We start from the raw sequence: 17,871 nt of genomic DNA, 5'->3' as shown, positions 1-17,871 counted from the left end.
GATGAGAAAACTGGAACATAAAGAGGAAAACTACACGCACGCACACACACACACACATTTATTGTTTTTTTGTTTGTTTTTGAGCCAGTCTGATGACATTTGCCAGGGAGCGAGATCTAAAATGCTCCAGTTAAGTATTTATCCCAAAGTTACAGGCTAGTAAGTTGATGATCTGATATTCAAACCCAAACAGCTGGTTCTTGAGCCCATGCTGTTAGTATTTGGTTAATAGTAGCATTCTAAGAAGTTCAGAAGGTGGGCAACTGGATTTTGAAGCAGCTACTGCTATTACCTGACTACCTCAGAGAATCTAGGGCCAATTTCTTAACAAGTGCAAGCATCCATTTCTCTTCATTACAATGTAGGCAATATTAGGTTGAATTGCATGAAATTGTCGTGTTTCGAAGTCAAAAGCAGTTGAAACATCAGCAACAAAGATCAGTTTCATCTGGTTCAGCCTAAGAGCAGCAGGAAGATAGGAGGGCACAGAAGTCAGAGAAGGGAGGCGCTAGTGGGGTTGCCATGAAGGACAGATGAGGTAATGGTAGAGCCCTGCCTGACACAGAGGACACTCTTGCCTGAACAGAGCCCAGAGGCTGAATTTCATTAATTCTCAGGAATTATGTCAACCCAAACAGATGGGTCAGCAGTGCCCAGGGCCACTCTACGCACTTTGGACTGCTTAGTATTTCCCGATTTATCCTATGGTCTCTGCTAAATGGAATACTCAATCTCAAAGCTGGAAGAGAAGGAACATGAGTCAATAGTGGTAAAGCAATATGTGTTAAATGAATTTTTAAAAATAAAACATTTATTGAGCTCCTATATGTGCTAGGCCCTATGTAGAGTCTATTTCCTATATGGCATCATAAAAGGTTTCTCTTTAATTCTGTCACCCCTGAAAATCACTGTCCCTGAGAAACTTAAGGAGACATTCGCTGATAACGGATAGGCCAAAGGTTTACTCTGTGCCACCATAATTTAAGAGTTCTCATTGTGCAGCTCAAAATAACTTGATTTTCAATTGAACATAAATCTCTCTGATAAGTCATACATTGCTAGATTTTTTTAAGTAATTATGTCCCAGGAAGGTGCTTCTGGGTTTCATCATGTCCCAAGATATTTATAGCTATGTACACCCTGTTTTCCCTCCAGATAAGACATGTCCACTGTCTACATCTGGTCTCTATCCTGTTCTACAGATGTGAGAAGACTGTTTACAAAAATAGTTTTCATAAAATATTTCATTTCTTCTTGTTTGGAGGCTGAGCTTGCTGCTTAGCAGTGACTATAGGATAATCGAGAAATACTGAGCAGCTAAAAAGCCTCACACAACCCTGGGCACCACTGACCCAGGGGATTGGAGCAATGTAATTCTCATCAGAGATACCTAGAATCTTACCGGAGACATAAGACTCACAGAGAGCCATCAAAGAAGGCAAGATAAGGACCAGGCGATGAAAACGAGTGCTAATCCGTTTTGCAATAGAGGCAGTAGGGTATTTTTGACAAATATGAAGTTTCTAAGCAGTTCATTTAAAAATAAAATCTTCCCAAGATAAGTCAGAGATATCTATTTTCTTAGTCTTTTTGTGTCATCATTTGAGAAAACTGCTCTCTCTCCTAATAGCATACAGGTAAAGCAGCGCTGAGCTCCTCTGAGTGAGGAAAGGGTTGTTGTCTGAACAATCTGAAAGATGAGTCATAGTAAGAGAAGCCAGCTTAAAAAGATAGGCTATAAAACAGACCACTCAGGAGAGGGAGGATTTCTCCATCTCCCCAGCCCCCAGAGTCAGCTCCAGTTCAGTGATTTCAGTAACTCTTTCATTATCCTTCCAAGTTTATTTTATCCCAGCCCTGCAAAGAGAAGCCTTTGCAAGTCAGACTGCTCCTTCAACAAACAAAAATTCTTCTGCCAGAAAAGTTGAAAGCGCATTTAGTTGGAACACATGAGAAATCCACCTTTCTTCTAGGGCAGCTGGGAGATGGGAGGGGGCTGGCCGAAGCTGATGGCAAGAATGAACTTTGTTCCAGACCCTTTAGGGCTCAGCACATCGTGGCTGCAGAAGAGGAAGGGAAGAAAATGCGGCTAGCTTCTATCTCTATGAAGGAGACCTGGACCAATGGTGAAAGTTAAATGATCATTCCCAGAAGGACTTGGTATTCACGGAATTCACCCAATATTTGGAGAGATGGAAGGATTCACATCGCAGTGCCCCAGCAATTTAAAATTAAACATCAGATAACTTCTTTTCAGAAGTTCTCATTTCTACCAGCTGGGCCTTAACCCCCACCCAACCCTCTCCCATGCTGCACAGCTCCTGGGGCTTCTGCTCGTGAGCAAAGAACTAGATCCCTCCCAATTTCACATGCAGAAAAGCCAGCTGTCCTTGGACACAAGCCCCAACAGGACCCTGCAGCCAGAGACCCTGAGATGGCCAGCACAACTAACTTCCATTCTGATTCCCAGTGTCTTAGGTGAGACCCAATGCCTGTCCCATTTTCCTGCTGGCGGCCCACCCACCGGCTCCCAGGCTGCTGCTTCTCAGGCTGGTATGAGCTCATCCTGAACCTGTGTAACCCCTTCAGGGTCTCCCCTTTGCATAAGCAAGCTCTGCTAAATGGGCCATCTGTGCTATGTCTAATTTTTTTCTCTGTCCCTGCCCAGCCACCAACCTCTATAAGAAGAGTGTGATATGAATTATGCCTCCCTTTAGGAGGCAGAAAAATTGACAGACCATTTTTGTTCTTAGATAACATTGTTTTCCTTCTCTGCTATTTCTATTATTACTACTAACTGCCAATCTGAGTCAGTTTATACTGGTCAAGTAAGAAAAAAAAAAAGGCAAAATGGGGGGATTTCAAAGGGGGAAAAACCTGTAGATCCCTACTTATTTTATTACCAGAGGATGTCAGATGGTTTACCTGATAGATGATAGATAATGTCTCTACGTTGTTTTGGTCACTTTTTAAAAATCAGGTAAATTTATAGAAGTATAACTTCCGCAAAATAAATCTACCAATTCTAAATGTACAATTTAATGAATTATTTTACAACCGCATATAGGGTCTATCACTCCAAAAGGGTCCCTGGTGTCCCCTTGCCCTGTGTTCCTACCTCCTGACCACCAGCTCTCCCCCACTCCAGCTCCTGGAAACCACTGATCCACAGTCACTACAGTTTTGAAGCTTGGTTCATTTGAATTTAACTTCTTAGCCGTCATTTCTAGAGAATGGCTTAATGTGGCCAGACTGCTGTACTGGACTGGATTTTTCATGCTGAGCAGTCAAAGGGCAGAGATGATCAAACAGTTGCCCAGGGTGGGACTGCTAGGGCAGCTTCTCTAGAATAACGTGGGGCCGAGCTAGCTGTGATGGGAAAGACTGCTAATCATGAGCCTTCAGAGGCCCTGGCAGTAATGAGGAAAGAAGAGGAAACAGAAAATCCGGTAAGCAGTCTAGAGGGAGGAGGGGAGGAAAAGGCCACACAGCCCGCGGAGATGGGGAACTTGAAGGCCTGAGCTGTGTTGCAATTCAACTGTCAGACCCAAATCCAGCCTGAGCCCAAGCTGCTCTCTGCACTTCCCCTTGTCAGGGGTGCCTGTCCCACCTACCTGCCAGCCCCAACTTCTCCTTTCTGCAGGAGGCTGCCAGATGGTCTTGGTCTCTGGGCCGCCCCCGTTCTCACCTCTGGTTGGGGGCTGTTTCTGGGAGCACCACACTCAGCTCCTTTTCCTCCTGGGCCTCTGTCTCCAAGCTCATGCCCCTGTCAGTGAGTGGGACCCCTTGCAGGGTGGTTTTAAATTTTAATTGGTAGAAGAAAGTAAATTAACATGTATTGAACATCTTCTAACAAGGGGAGAAAAAAGTCAAACAGTTAAGAATGGCACAAAATGAAAAGTAAAAAAGTCTTTCTCTGTCTTGATTCCTAGTCTGTCCCCTGAGAACCAACATTGTCAAACATTCCCTCTGTGTACTTTGTAGAGGCAAAGGGAGGATATTGCTTTAAGGCAGGGGTCCCCAAACTTTTTTCACAGGGGGCCAGTTCACTGTCCCTCAGACTATTGGAGGGCTGGACTATAAAAAAAAACAACTATGAACAAATCCCTATGCACACTGCACATATTTTAAAGTAAAAAAACAAAACGGGAACAAATACAATATTTAAAATAAAGAACAAGTGAATTTAAATCAACAGAATGACCAGTATTTCAATGGGAACTATGCTCCTCTCACTGATCACCAATGAAAGAGGTGCCCCTTCCGGAAGTGCGGAGGAGGCCGGATAGATGGCCTCAGGGGGCCCTGGTTTGGGGACCTCTGCTTTAAGGCAACATAATATACACATGGCTCTGCCCCTTCTCTTTACCACTGCATAATCCACTGGAGCTCTTTCAATGCCAGCATATCTACTGCTCACGAAAATTAGGGGATATTTCAAAAATGAGTATGAAGCACCTGACGAGGCAGTGACGCAGTGGATAGAGCATTGGACTGGGATGTGGAGGACCCAGGTTTGAGACCCTGAGGTCGCCAGCTTGAACGTGGGCTCATCTGGTTTGAGCAAAGCTTACCAGGTAGGACCCAAGATCTTTGGCTAGAGCAAGGGGTTACTCAGTCTGCTGAAGGCCCGTGGTCAAGGCACATATGAGAAAGCAATCAATGAACTACTAAGGTGTCGCAAGAAAAAACTGATGATTGATGCTTCTCATCTCTCTCCATTCCCGTCTGTCTGTCCCTATCTATCCCTCTCTCTGACTCGCTCTCTGTCTCTGTAAAAAAAAGAATATGAAGCAGTAAAATAACTCCTAATTTTTGTGAGCAGTATATAAATTTTGATATCATCTCAAAGCTACAGAAAACTTGCAAGAATAATAAAAGAAACTTTTGTACACCCTCAACCCAGATTTACCAATTGTTTATATTGCACCCTTTTTGATTTATCATTTTTATCTCTAGCTGTCTATCCATCTACATGTTATTTTTCTGAACCATTTTAGAGTACATTAGAGACACTGTACTCCTTACTCCTGTACTAATCACCACAGTGTGCTTTTGCTAAGAATAGGACTTTCTTTTACATACCACAGGAAGTGTAACACGGATACAAAACTATGACTCATAGTCCATCCATAAATTCCGTCAGCTGTCCCAATAATATCCTTTATAGTGATTTTTCCCCAGGACAGGATCCAATCCAGGATCACATACAGCATTGCATTTAATTGTTCTATCTCTTTCGTCTCCTTTAACCTGAAAAACTCCTCAGCCTTTCTTTGTCTTCCTTGACCTTACCATTTTTATTTATTTATTTTTATTTTTTTACAGGGACAGAGAGAGAATCAGAGAGAGGGATAGATAGGGAGAGACAGACAGGAATGGAGACAGATGAGAAGCATCAATCATATCAGTTTTTCGTTGCGACACCTTAGTTGTTCATTGATTGCTTTCTCATATGTGCCTTGACCACGGGCCTTCAGGAGACTGAGTAACTCCTTGCTGGAGCCAGCGACCTTGGGTCCAAGCTGGTGAGCTTTTTGCTCAAGCCAGATGAGCCCGCGCTCAAGCTGGCAAACTCGGGGTCTTGAACCTGGGTCCTTCTGCATCCCAGTCCGATGCTCTATCCACTGTGCCACCGCCTGGTCAGGTGACCTTGCCATTTTTAAAGAGCACAGCCCACTGATTTTGTAGAATGTACCTCACAATGGGTTTGCCTGACGGGATGTTGCATCTTTCTCAGTGCCTTGTCTCAGGAGGCAAGAGGCAAGTGTTCATTTTCTCTTCCCCACTACTGGTGCCATTAATATTTTTCTTTCTTTCTTTCTTTCTTTTTTTTTTAGTGAGAGGAGGGGAGGCAGAGAGACAGACTGCTGCATGCTCCCCAACCAGGAAGCCTACTAGGAGGCGATGCTCTGCCCACCTGGAGCAGTGCTCAGCAACGGAGCCATTTTTAGCATTTGAGGCAGAGGACACGGAGTCATCCTCGGTGCCTGAGGCCAATTTCCTCGAACCAATCAAACATGGCTGCGGGAGGGGAAGAGAGAAAGAAAGAGAGAAAGAGGAGGGGTGAAGAAGCAGATTCTTCTCCCATGTGTGCTGACCAGGAATGGAATCTGGGACATCTACACACTGGGCCGATGCTCTACCACTGAGCAAACTGGCCAGGGCTGGTGCCATTAATTTTGATCACTTGGTTAAGGTGATGTCCACTTATAAAATTACTATTTTCCCTTTGTAATTATGGTCAATTGTGTAAATATCCAGTTCATCAAACTTTTATCCATTTTTTTCTGCATTCCTTGATGATTTTCTAATTCTGTCTAATTTTTTTAGTTTTTTTCTCTTTATAAAAATTTTTTTTATTAATTTTTACTGTCATTTCTTATAGTTGTTATTCTACTATAAAGAAGCTGGTTTTTGCCTGACCTGTGAAGAGATGGAACGTAGGTGCTGGTCCCAGTATTCTACGGACATCTCTGCAGCCTGGTATAAGTTGCTTCACCTCTTTTTCATGTCCTTATTAGCAATGATGGAGAAATAGTTTTCTTCCTGAATTATTTTGAGGTTCATATGAGATCATGTATCATCTTCCAGGTCTTAAAACATAGTATAAAACTACAATAATTAAAATAATACTTATTCATGAAGAAGAAAAGAAAACTGAATTAAACAAACTAGAATGCAGGCATAAATTCAAAACAAATGAGAATGAAGTTTCTGATAAAGGTGGCATTTCAATGCAGTGAGAAATACGATGAATTTTTAAATAAATGGCTTTAACAAAAAGTTAGCCCTTTGGGGAAGTGGGACAGTGCTGAAATCCTATCTCATTACTCATTCAAAAGTAATGCTAAATGAATCATTAATCCTAAAAAGAGAAAATACATAATTACAAAGAGAAAATTTGAGTAAAATATATTTATAATCTTGCAGTACAGAAAGTTTGTCTAACTTGACTATAAAGCCTGAGAACCACAAAATATCAAATAAATGTTTAAAACTTTTTCATGGTCCCCTGGCCGGTTGGCTCAGCAGTAGAGCGTCGGCCCGCCGTGTGAAAGTCCGGGGTTCGATTCCCAGCCAGGGCACACAGGAGAAGCGCCCATCTGCTTCTCCACCCTTTCCCCTCTCCTTCCTCTCTATCTCTCTCTTCTTCTCCCACAGCCAAGGCTCCATTGGAGCAAAGTTGGCCTGGGCACTGTCTGACCTGTGGTGGCACAGTGAAAGAGTTGACCTGGAATGCTGAGGTCACAGATTCAAAACCCTGGGCTTGTCTGGTCAAGGCACATATGGAAGTTGATGTTTCCTGCTCCTCCCCCTTCTGTATTTGTTCACTTCAGAGAGGGGAGAGAGAGAAAGGGAGAGAAGTAGAAGGGGGGAGGAGCAGGAAGCATCAACTCCATATGTGCCTTGACCAGGCAAGCCCAGGGTTTTGAACTGGCAACCTCAGTGTTCCATGTCAACACTTTACACTGTGCCACCACAGGTTAGGCATTCAGAAATTTTGTTTGTTTGTTTGTTTGTTTGTTTTTCGAAGCTGGAAACGGGGAGGCAGTCAGACAGACTCCCGCATGCGCCTGACCAGGATCCACCCGGCATGCCCACCAGGGGGCGATGCTCTGCCCATCTGGGGCTTTGCTCTGTTGCATCCAGAGCCATTCTAGCGCCTGAGGCAGAGGCCACAGAGCCATCCTCAGTGCCTGGGCCATCTTTGCTCCAATGGAGCCTCGGCTGAGGGAGGGGAAGAGAGAGACAGAGAGGAAGGAGAGGGGAGGGGTGGAGAAGCAGATGGGCGCTTCTCCTGTGTGCCCTGGCCGGGAATTGAACCCGGGACTCCTGCACGCCAGGCTGACACTCTACCGCTGAGCCAGGCATCCAGGAATTTTTTGAATGCATAACCTTACAGCAGGGCTTAGTGAGTTCTGATGTCTTACTAGGACTCAGAAGAGTCATCAGGTTTTTCCTGCAACAATTAAAGGTCTTGCCATTTATTAGTCTCATTAATCTTAGATAGTCTCAGTTAATAGAAATATTTCCTGTTCTGCGTGATAGATGTTTCTGAAAGGTTGAGCACATCTGGCTTTATTTGCAGTGTTCCAATTATATAAAGTGAATCCTTTATCAAACGAACCAGAGAGTCTCTGTTAAAGGAACTCTTTATAGATCTAGTAAAGCAGTCCTTTGTAACTGTAAAATTCTCTCCTTCCTTTACTTATCTCATGATTCCTATTTGGAGGGGATATCTGAGTTAACACGAGGCAGACCTTCCCTACTAGAGTCCTATCACATTTGGCAAGTGGGTGTGAAGATCCAAGCTTTCTGTGAAAGGAACAATAAGGTTGGTCTCTAAGGTAAAGATCATGCTTTCTGACCTAACTAGGTGGTTGTGCAGTGGATTGAGCATCGGACTGGGACACAGAGAACCCAGGTTTGAAATCCCAAGGTCACTGACTTGAGCGCAGGCTCATCCAGCTTGAGCGCGAGCTTACCAGCTTGAGTGCAGCGTCGGTGACTTGAGCGTGGAATCATAGACATGACCCCATTGTCGCTGGCTTGAGCCCAAGGTTGCTGTCTTGAGCAAAGGGTCACTCGCTCTGCTGTAGCCCCCTGGTCAAGGCACATATGAGAATGCAATCAATGAACAATTAAGGTGCACAACAAAGAACTGATGCTTCTCATCTCCCTCCCTCCCTGTATGTCTGTCTCTATCTGTCCTTCTCTCTGTCTCTCTCTCTGTCACAACAAATAAATAAAATAAAATAAATTTTAAAAAGTCATGCTTTCTGGAGAACATCCTTCATCTTAGTTCACCAGCATTTGATACTCACTGAACAATTGTCTGGCAAAAATAACCAGCAAGACAAAAGATAGGATCAATAGCTCATCTTCCCTAAACAGAAAACGCTGTGTATGGACAGTCAGAAGGCAGAAGAGACTTTTCTACTGGTTCTCCTCGCTTAGGTGCTGTGGTTTTCTGCAATAAGCCAAACATATACATGGCACCTAGCTGTTGACCGATACTTACAGAGCTAAGATTTAGAAAGAGTCACTCCATGCCTGATCTGTGCTAGGGGCTTTGTAAAATCTCATTGGATCCTCATATATACTCTTTATTATATACACATTTCTTATTTAAATGCATTTTTAAATATTTCAGAGGGAGAAAACCAACAATACATAAATATATAATATGGAAAGGGAAAACTTCCACAAGGCCACTCACAGAGATAAACTCTTCTGCAATTTTTCAACTTAATACTAGGTCTTAAAAATATATCACTGTCAGTTCTGTGTGTGTGTGTGTGTGTGTGTGTGTGTGTGTGTGACAGAGAGAGACAGAGAGAGGGACAGAGAGGGACAGACAGGGACAGACAGATAGAAAGGGAGAGAGATGAAAAGCATCAATTCTTCATTGTGGCACCTTAGTTGTTCATTGATTGCTTTCTCACATGTGCCTTGACCAGAGGGCTACAGCAGACAGATTGACCCCTTCCTTGCTTAAGCCAGCGACCTTGGGCTCAAGCTGGTGAGCCTTGCTCAAACCAGATGAGCCCGCGCTCAAGCTGGCAACCTTGGGGGTTTGAACCTGGGTTATCCACGTCCCAGTATGTCACTCTATTTACTGTGCCACCACCTGGCCAGGCTCTGTATCATAGCAATTTCGTATCCCATTGAATGCATGTGTTACTTCTTAACCATTACTCCATTGATGGTTGTTCCAACTTTGACTATTACAGCAATGCTGCAATAAACATCTCTGTATGTGTCTCTTTGCACACATGTCAAGAGTTTCCTAGAAATTTCTAAAAGTGGAATTGCAAGTTCCAAAAGTATGCAGACATAAATATTGTAATAGCTATTGCCAAATTGCTCTCCAAAATGTTTATGTTTTACAGGTATTTACTGGACAAAGGCTTCTGTATCTGAAAGCTAAGGCAAATAATTGGAAACCCCACATTCTGTCTGACCTGTGGTGGCACAGTGAAAGAGTTGACCTAGAATGCTGAGGTCACAGGTTCAAAACCCTGGGCTTGTCTGGTCAAGGCACATATTGGGCTTGTCTGGTCAAGGAAGTTGATGTTTCCTGCTCCTCCCCCCTTCTTTCTCGTGCTCTCTCTCTTTCTCTCTCCTCTCTCTAAAAAAATGAATAAATAAAATCTTAAGAAAAACAAAACCAGCCCTGGCCGGTTGGCTCAGTGGTAGAGTGTCAGCCTGGCATGCAGGAGTCCCGGGTTCGATTCCCGGCCAGGGCACACAGGAGAAGCGCCCATCTGCTTCTCCACCCCCCCCTTCCTATCTGTCTCTCTCTTCCCCTCCTGCAGCCAAGGCTCCATTGGAGCTAAGTTGGCCCAGGCGCTGAGGATGGCTCTATGGCCTCTGCCTCAGGTGCTAGAATGGCTCTGGTTGCAACAGAGCGATGCCCCAGATGGGCAGAGCATCGCCCCCTGGTGGGCATGCCGGGTGGATCCCAGTCGGGTGCATGCGGGAGTCTGTCTGACTGCCTCCCCGTTTCCAGCTTCAGAAAAATACAAAAAAAGAAAAGAAAAGAAAAACAAAACCAAGTTCCTGAAGCTCACTATAAGTAGAGTCTAGCAGTAAACACAATATCTCTCTTGATTTTGATGATTCCTTCTGCAAACTTGTTTTCCAGCTCAGTGTTCCCAATGACTTTTGCCACTTGGTAGAGCAATACTTTCAGAGGTGAGTAATGTCACCCTCGTTGTCCAGGTAAGTATTACTTTTCCTCCCTGAACCTAAGAGTCCTGGACTTTCTTATAATCACAAGATGAAACTATGGGTTCCTGGAGACAGGGTCTCACTCTCCCTTTATTTTGCTGTCAAATGCATGCCAAGTGGTGTCCAGATACAACCCAAGCTACTCCCTGCCTGCCTGTGTAAATCTCATTCTCCCCAGAGCTTCTCCCTCACAAAGCAGGTGGCTCCCTTGGCGCTGGACAGGTGGCTGGCAACCTGTCACTGAGCCTTTGTGAACATAATCAGTCTGTGATACTGCAGTGTCTTAACCTGTTGTGTTACTTTACTCAGATCAGAAGTTGTAGACCCATGGAGTCATGCAATTACAATGCTCTCATTTCTTTGGGAGGACTGAGAGGAAAGTGGACAGGTATTCCTAACTTGTATAGAGTCATAAAGAATGTGATTTCTTAAAAAATATATTTATTTATTTATTTATTTATTTATTTATTTATTTATATATGGTGAGAGGAGGGGAGATAGTAAGGCCAGTTCCCTCATGTGCCCTGACCAGAATCCACCCGGCAACCCCATCGGGGTTGATGCTCAAGTACCAAGCTATATTTAGTGCCCCAGTATGATACACTTCAGAGGAGCCATCCTCATTGCCTGGGGCCACACTCAAACTAATCAAGCCACTGACTGTGGGAGGGGAAGAGAGAAGAGAAAGGGGAGGGAGGGGGAGAAGATGATTGCTTCTCCTGTGTGTCCTAACCCAGGACATCCATACACCGGGCCAATGCTCTATCCACTGAGCCACCAGCCAGGGCCAAGAATGTGATTTCTAAACAAAGTGCCTAAAAACCCGTTCTGGCTAGGGCTTTCCAGGTGTCTGATGATTGGATACTGCCTTCTAATTCCTGGCCCAATTACAGGGAGCAGCTCAATGTGACTGGATAATCCATTGACAGCTGGCAATTTAACATATAAAACTAATTACAAGTTATTTTTTAAATCATTGTTAACGCAACAAAGTTATACAGTAAATAAGATTAAAAGAAGCAAAAGGGACTTGGTACACTTAAATCAGGCCTGTTTGCTCAAAACATAATTTGTGGCATCATATGTGTTACAGGTACTACCTCTTCAGTCGTGCCAAACAGCACCACCCTGGGACTGCCAAGACACATTCTCCTTATTTTCTTTTCTTTTTTTTTAAAGATTTTATTTATTTATTTATTTATGTTTTACAGAGTCAGAGGGAGGGATAGATAGGGACAGACAGACAGAAACAGAGAGAGATAAGAAGCATCAATCATCAGTTTTTCGTTGAGACACCTGAGTTGTTCATTGCTTGCTTTCTCATATGTGCCTTGACTGCAGACCTTCAGCAGACTGAGTAAACCCTTGCTCAAGCCAGCGACCTTGGGTCCAAGCTGGTGAGCTTTTGCTCAAACCAGATGAGCCTGCACTCAAGCTGGCAACCTCGGGGTCTCGAACCTGAATCCTCTGCATCCCAGTTTGACGCTCTATCCACTGCGCCACCGCCTGGTCAGGCACACAGTCTCCTTATTTTCTAAACAGAATGAACTCTGTTTTACTATCTTCTTCTCTTAATCAGAATAATTAATCACCTTGTGCCAAATAGTGTCAGAGGAGATTCTGAAGCTTTTTTTTTTTTTTTTTTTTTTTTTTTTTACAGAGACAGAGAAAGAATCAGAGAGAGATATAGGCAGGGATAGATAGACAGGAACAGAGAGATGAGAAGCATCAATCATCAGTTTTTCGTTGCGCGTTGCGACACCTTAGTTGTTCATTGATTGCTTTCTCATATGTGCCTTGACAGTGGGCCTTCAGCAGACTGAGTAACCCCTTGCTCGAGCCAGTGACCTTGGGTCCAAGCTGGTGACCTCGGGGTCTCGAACCTGGGTCCTTCTGCATCCCAGTCCGACGCTCTATCCACTGCGCCACTGCCTGGTCAGGCGATTCTGAAGCTTTTAAGTAAGTATTCCACTCAAATAAAATTACCCCACTGATGGGACAAATGCATGAACCTGGATTTCCACGTTTTGGTTGAATGACCTCAAAGCATGATAAAACTCCCAAATAAAATAATAAATACATTTTATGAAAAGTGTTTATATATCATCAATGTAACCAAAACCTGATTCCCAGAAATAATCCCAAAATAACAGGACATCTGTTTTGGAGTTTATATAGACAATAGAGTATAAAGCCTTGGCAGCAGATTAAGATACCCTCGTGGGGTAAACTGGTAATAAAGCCAGATATGCTCAATGATTAAAATACATCATCTGAGTTCAGCCCAGTTTCTATCTACTATATATCCTAATTTTTTAGTATGAACAAAATCCTATATCACATGCAATTCTAAAGGCTCAAATATTATGTGTCCAAGGGAGCAGGACTGTTTGTTTGTTTGTTTGTTTGTTTGTTTTTAGAAGGAAAGAGACAGACAGACTGTCAGGAAGGGAGAGAGATGAGAAGCATCAATTCATAGTTGAGGCACTTTAGTTGTTTATTGATCACTTCTCATTTGTGCCATGACCAGGGAGTTCCAGCCAAGCCAGTGACCCCTTGCTCACGCCAGCAAACACTGGGCTCAAGCTAGCGACCTTTGGGCTCAAGCTAGCAACCAAGGGGTCATGTTTATGATCCCACGCTTAAGCTGTTAAACCCACACTCAAACCAGGGACCTCGGGGTTTTGAACCTGAATCCTCAGCATCCCAGGCCTATGCTCTATCCACTGTGCTACCACTGGTCAGGCAGGACTGTTTATTCTTATTTTAATGTCCTGAATACCAGTCTATCACTTGGGGTTCCAAACTTCAGGTTTCTGTCAGTACTGTCTATCTCACTGAACCTCAGTCCTATGATCTGAGTCAGCCACAAACCAAAGTAGACTCATGCATTGCTATAAACAGCAGCACAATTCCATATGAAGTAATACTTGTTGTCATTCTGTTGTCCATATGTTAATTAATAGTTATTATTGATCCTAACCACAATTCAGGAGATTGATAAGACATTCTCAGAGATATTTGGGACTCTGAGAACAGAGATCTATGCTTACATTCTGAATGACCTGCCTCTTGTCAGCAAGCCCACAGCAGTCACATGGACATGGTGACTAGAGATGTCCAGTTCCCAGTGTCTCTCAGCCCTGCTGGAGACCATTAGAAGGGACTAGCAAAGGTTCTGAGAACAAGGAGGAACCTCTCAGCAAGGGTGACAGGACACCAGCAGCAGAAGTGACACTGGCTTTATAAGCCAGAGGTCATGGAAGGACTGTGGGCAGCAGCATCAAATGTTGTAGGGAGTGAAGATAATGACCAATGACCAAGGACAATGGGTTGACATCTTCGTGGAAGGTCACAGAAAACAACTTGGGCCCTTGCCAGGTAGCTCAGTTGGTTGGAGCATCCATCCTTGTACACCAAGGTTGCAGATTCAATCCCAGGTCAGGTCACATACAAGAAGCAACCAATAAACGCATAAAGAAGTGAAACAACAAATGAATATTTCTTTCTCTCTCTCTCTCTCTCTCTCTCTCTCTCACTCTTCCTCTCCCTCTCTCTCTCTCTTCCTTTTCTCTCTCCCTCTCTCTCAAATTAACTTTAAAAGGAAACAAACAATAAAAAAAAAACAAGAGCATGGATCCTACCCTCTATAGAACTTAGCCACAATTAATTTACCACTCACCTGGACATAAAGTTCTCATTATATCTTTACTAATTCTTACAGGGGCCCTACTTCTTTTATATACCTACTTGACAACATGTACCTTAATATATCTAGTTTTCCTTTGATTTTTAGTGCTCAGTGCTGCTATAAGATGAGGCTTGCTAATAATAGCACCTAACGCATTCAATATCTATTCAAAATCTTGATCTTTTTGATACTAGAGTCTTTGTACCAACCAGAGGTGGTGCTCAAAACTGACCATACTTTAAACTTATGTTCTCTATTTTGTCATTTAATGCCTCCATATCCTGATATAAGTAAATCAGTTATCTAATTTAAGCTCGAATTCCACACTGACCGGTTGCACCCATTCTTTCTCTTCTTCCACGAGTTTTAATAGCATGGTTTGTATCACTACTACTTATAAACAGAGAAGCTTATATTTCCATATTAACTCATTCTACTACGAATGGTTGAGACTTCCTGGTTTTTTTCCATGTGTTTTGAGTGTGCTCCTAATCATTCATTGAAGCATTTTTATGATAGTTGTTTTAAAACCTTTGTCAATCATGGACATATATAAAAGTGAAGTGGTTATCAGAGGGAGGGGAATGTCGAGGAGTGAGTTGGGGAACGGGAGTAAAGAGAGAAAATATACAGTGATGGGAAATGATTTGACTTTGGGTGGTGGGCACACAACATAATCAACAGTTCAAATGCTATAGAGATGTTTTCCTGAAAGCTATGTATTCTTATTGATCAATGTCACCCTGTTAAATTTAATTGTCTAAATAAAATTAAAAAAATTTAAATCTCTTGGCATTTAATTTAACATCTCTAATCTCAGTCTTGGCATCTTTTTTTTTTTTTTTTTTTTTTTACAGAGACAGAGAGAGAGTCAGAGAGAGGGATAGATAGGGACAGACAGACAGGAACAGAGAGATGAGAAGCATCAATTATTAGTTTTTCGTTGCAACACCTTAGTTGTTCACTGATTGCTTTCTCATATGTTCCTTGACCATGGGGCTACAGCAGACTGAGTAACCCCTTGCTCAAGCCAGAGACCTCGGGGTCTCGACCCTTGGTCCTTTGCATCCCAGTCTGACACTCTATACACTGTGCCACTGCCTGGTCAGGCTTGGCATCTTTTAATTGTCTTTTCTTCACTCAGTTTGAGATCTTCCTGGTTCTTGGTATGATAAGTAATATTTTTATTAAAACTGGGACATTTTGGGTGTTAGATTAGGAGGCTCAGGGGGAGTTGTGTGTTTTTTGGTTTTTGGGGTTTTTTGTGACTGTGACAGAGAGAGGGACAGATAGGGAAGAAGGGAAAGAGATGAGAAGCATCAGTTCTTCGTTGCGGCTCCTTAGTTGTTCATTGATTACGTTCTCATATGTGCCTTGACTGGGGGGCTACAGCAGAGCAAGTGACCCCTTGCTCAAACCAGCAACCTTGGGCTCAAGCCAGCGACCGTGGGGGTAATGTCTATGATCCCACACTCAAGCCAGCAACCCCATGCTCAAGCTGGATGAGCCCACATTCAAGCCAGCAACCTCAGGGTTTCCAACCTGGGTCCTCCTCATCCCAGTCCAACACTCTATCCACTGCGCCATCACCTGGTCAGGCCAAGAAAACAGAAATCCAGATTTCCTTTTCAGCCTTTTTTTAAAAGTGTTTTACACTAATTTTTAAATATACACAAAAGAAGAGAAAACAATACAACGTACATACATGCACTTGTCACACAACTTCAGCACTATCAACTCCTGGTCATTTTTCTCTCATCTACTGCCTACCCCCCTCTTTAAAAAAAAAAAAAAAAAAAAAGCTGGATTATTTTAAAGCAAATCCAAAATTTGGATATAATATAATTTCACTCATAAATATATCAGAACATGTCTCTACAGATAAAGCCCTAAAAAAGTAATTGCAGGTGCCACGCACAAAATGCCCAGTGAAGCCACAGAAACCGTCCCTGCTACAGAGCAGGAGTTGCCACAGCCCCAGGCTGAGACAGGATCTGGAACAGAATCTGACAGTGATGAATCAGTATCAGAGTTCGAGGAACAAGATTCCACACAGGCAACCACACAGCAAGCCCAGCTGGCGGCAGCAGCTGAAATTGATGAAGAATCAGTCAGCAAAGTGAAACAAAGCCGGAGTGAAAAGAAGGCACGGAAGGCTATGTCCAAACTGGGTCTTAGGTTACAAGGGTGACTAGGGTCACTATCTGGAAATCTAAGAATATCCTCTTTGTCATCACAAAACCAGATGTCTACAAGAGCCCAGCTTCAGATACCTACATAGTTTTTGGAGAAGCCAAGATTGAGGATTTATCTCAGCAAGCACAGCTTGCAGCTGCTGAGAAATTCAAAGTTCAAGGTGAAGCTGTCCCAAACATTCAAGAAAACACACAGACTCCAACTGTACAAGAGGAGAGTGAAGAGGAAGAGGTTTACAAAATAGGTGTGGAAGTTAAGGATATAGAATTGGTCATGTCACAAGCAAATGTGTCAAGAGCAAAGGCAGTTCGAGCCCTGAAGAACAACAGTAATGATATTGTAAATGCTATTATGGAATTAACAACGTAACCATCTTAAAAGGAGAACCTCTTTTTTGGTGTTTCAAAAGAGTTATTATAGCTTGGTTTGAAATTTGTACTGTTTCTATAATTAATAAAGTTATGGCTTATTGTGGGATGAAAAAAAAAGTAATTGCAATACCATTATAACAAAACTAACAATTTCTTTTTTTTATTGATTTAATTTGTTGTGTTTACATAGGTACAAGTGTTCCCCCCAATATATCTTCCTCCCTCCCCTCTAACAATTTCTTAATATTTCCTAAAACCTAATCTGTGTTCAATATTGCCCAATTGTCCCTGAAATTATTTTTTACAGTTAATTTGTTTGAAACAAGATCCAAATGTTTCATATATTGCATCTAGGTGATAGATATCTTCAATTGTTTTAAAATTTATAGTGTTTCCTATTTCCATCATTTTTCCCAGGTTATGTATATATTTACTGAATAAAACTGGTCATTTGAATAGATATAGATTTTCCTTTTTTTATGGATTTGACTAATTGACTCCTTGGATCGTTAAGCACGTTCCTCTATCCCTTGCGTTATTTTAAATTGAGATATCATTGGCATATAAAACTATATCAGTTGGCCTGACCAGGTGGTGGCGCAGTGGATAGAGCGTCGGACTGGGATGTGGAAGGACCCAGGTTCGAGACCCCGAGGTCGCCAGCTTGAGCGTGGGCTCATCTGACTTGAGCATGGGCTCATCTGGCTTGAGCAAAGAGCTCACCAGCTTGAACCCAAGGTTGCTACCTCCAGCAGGGGGTTACTCGGTCCGCTGAAGGCCCGCGGTCAAGGCACATGTGAGAAAGCAATCAATGAACAACTAAGAAGTCTTAACGCGCAAGGAGAAACTGATGATTGATGCTTCTCATCTCTCTCC

At 42.9% G+C, this 17,871-nt stretch overlaps 1 pseudogene; it reads left to right on the top strand.

Moving 5' to 3' along the window:
• The first annotated feature begins 16,341 nt into the window (after positions 1-16,341).
• LOC136308116 (nascent polypeptide-associated complex subunit alpha pseudogene) lies at positions 16,342-17,096 on the top strand (annotated as a pseudogene).
• The last annotated feature ends 775 nt before the right edge of the window (positions 17,097-17,871 follow it).

Source organism: Saccopteryx bilineata, chromosome 6 (assembly GCF_036850765.1).
Source record: "Saccopteryx bilineata isolate mSacBil1 chromosome 6, mSacBil1_pri_phased_curated, whole genome shotgun sequence".
NCBI classification, from domain to species: domain Eukaryota; kingdom Metazoa; phylum Chordata; class Mammalia; order Chiroptera; family Emballonuridae; genus Saccopteryx; species Saccopteryx bilineata.
This window is presented reverse-complemented; position numbering and strand designations above follow the sequence as displayed.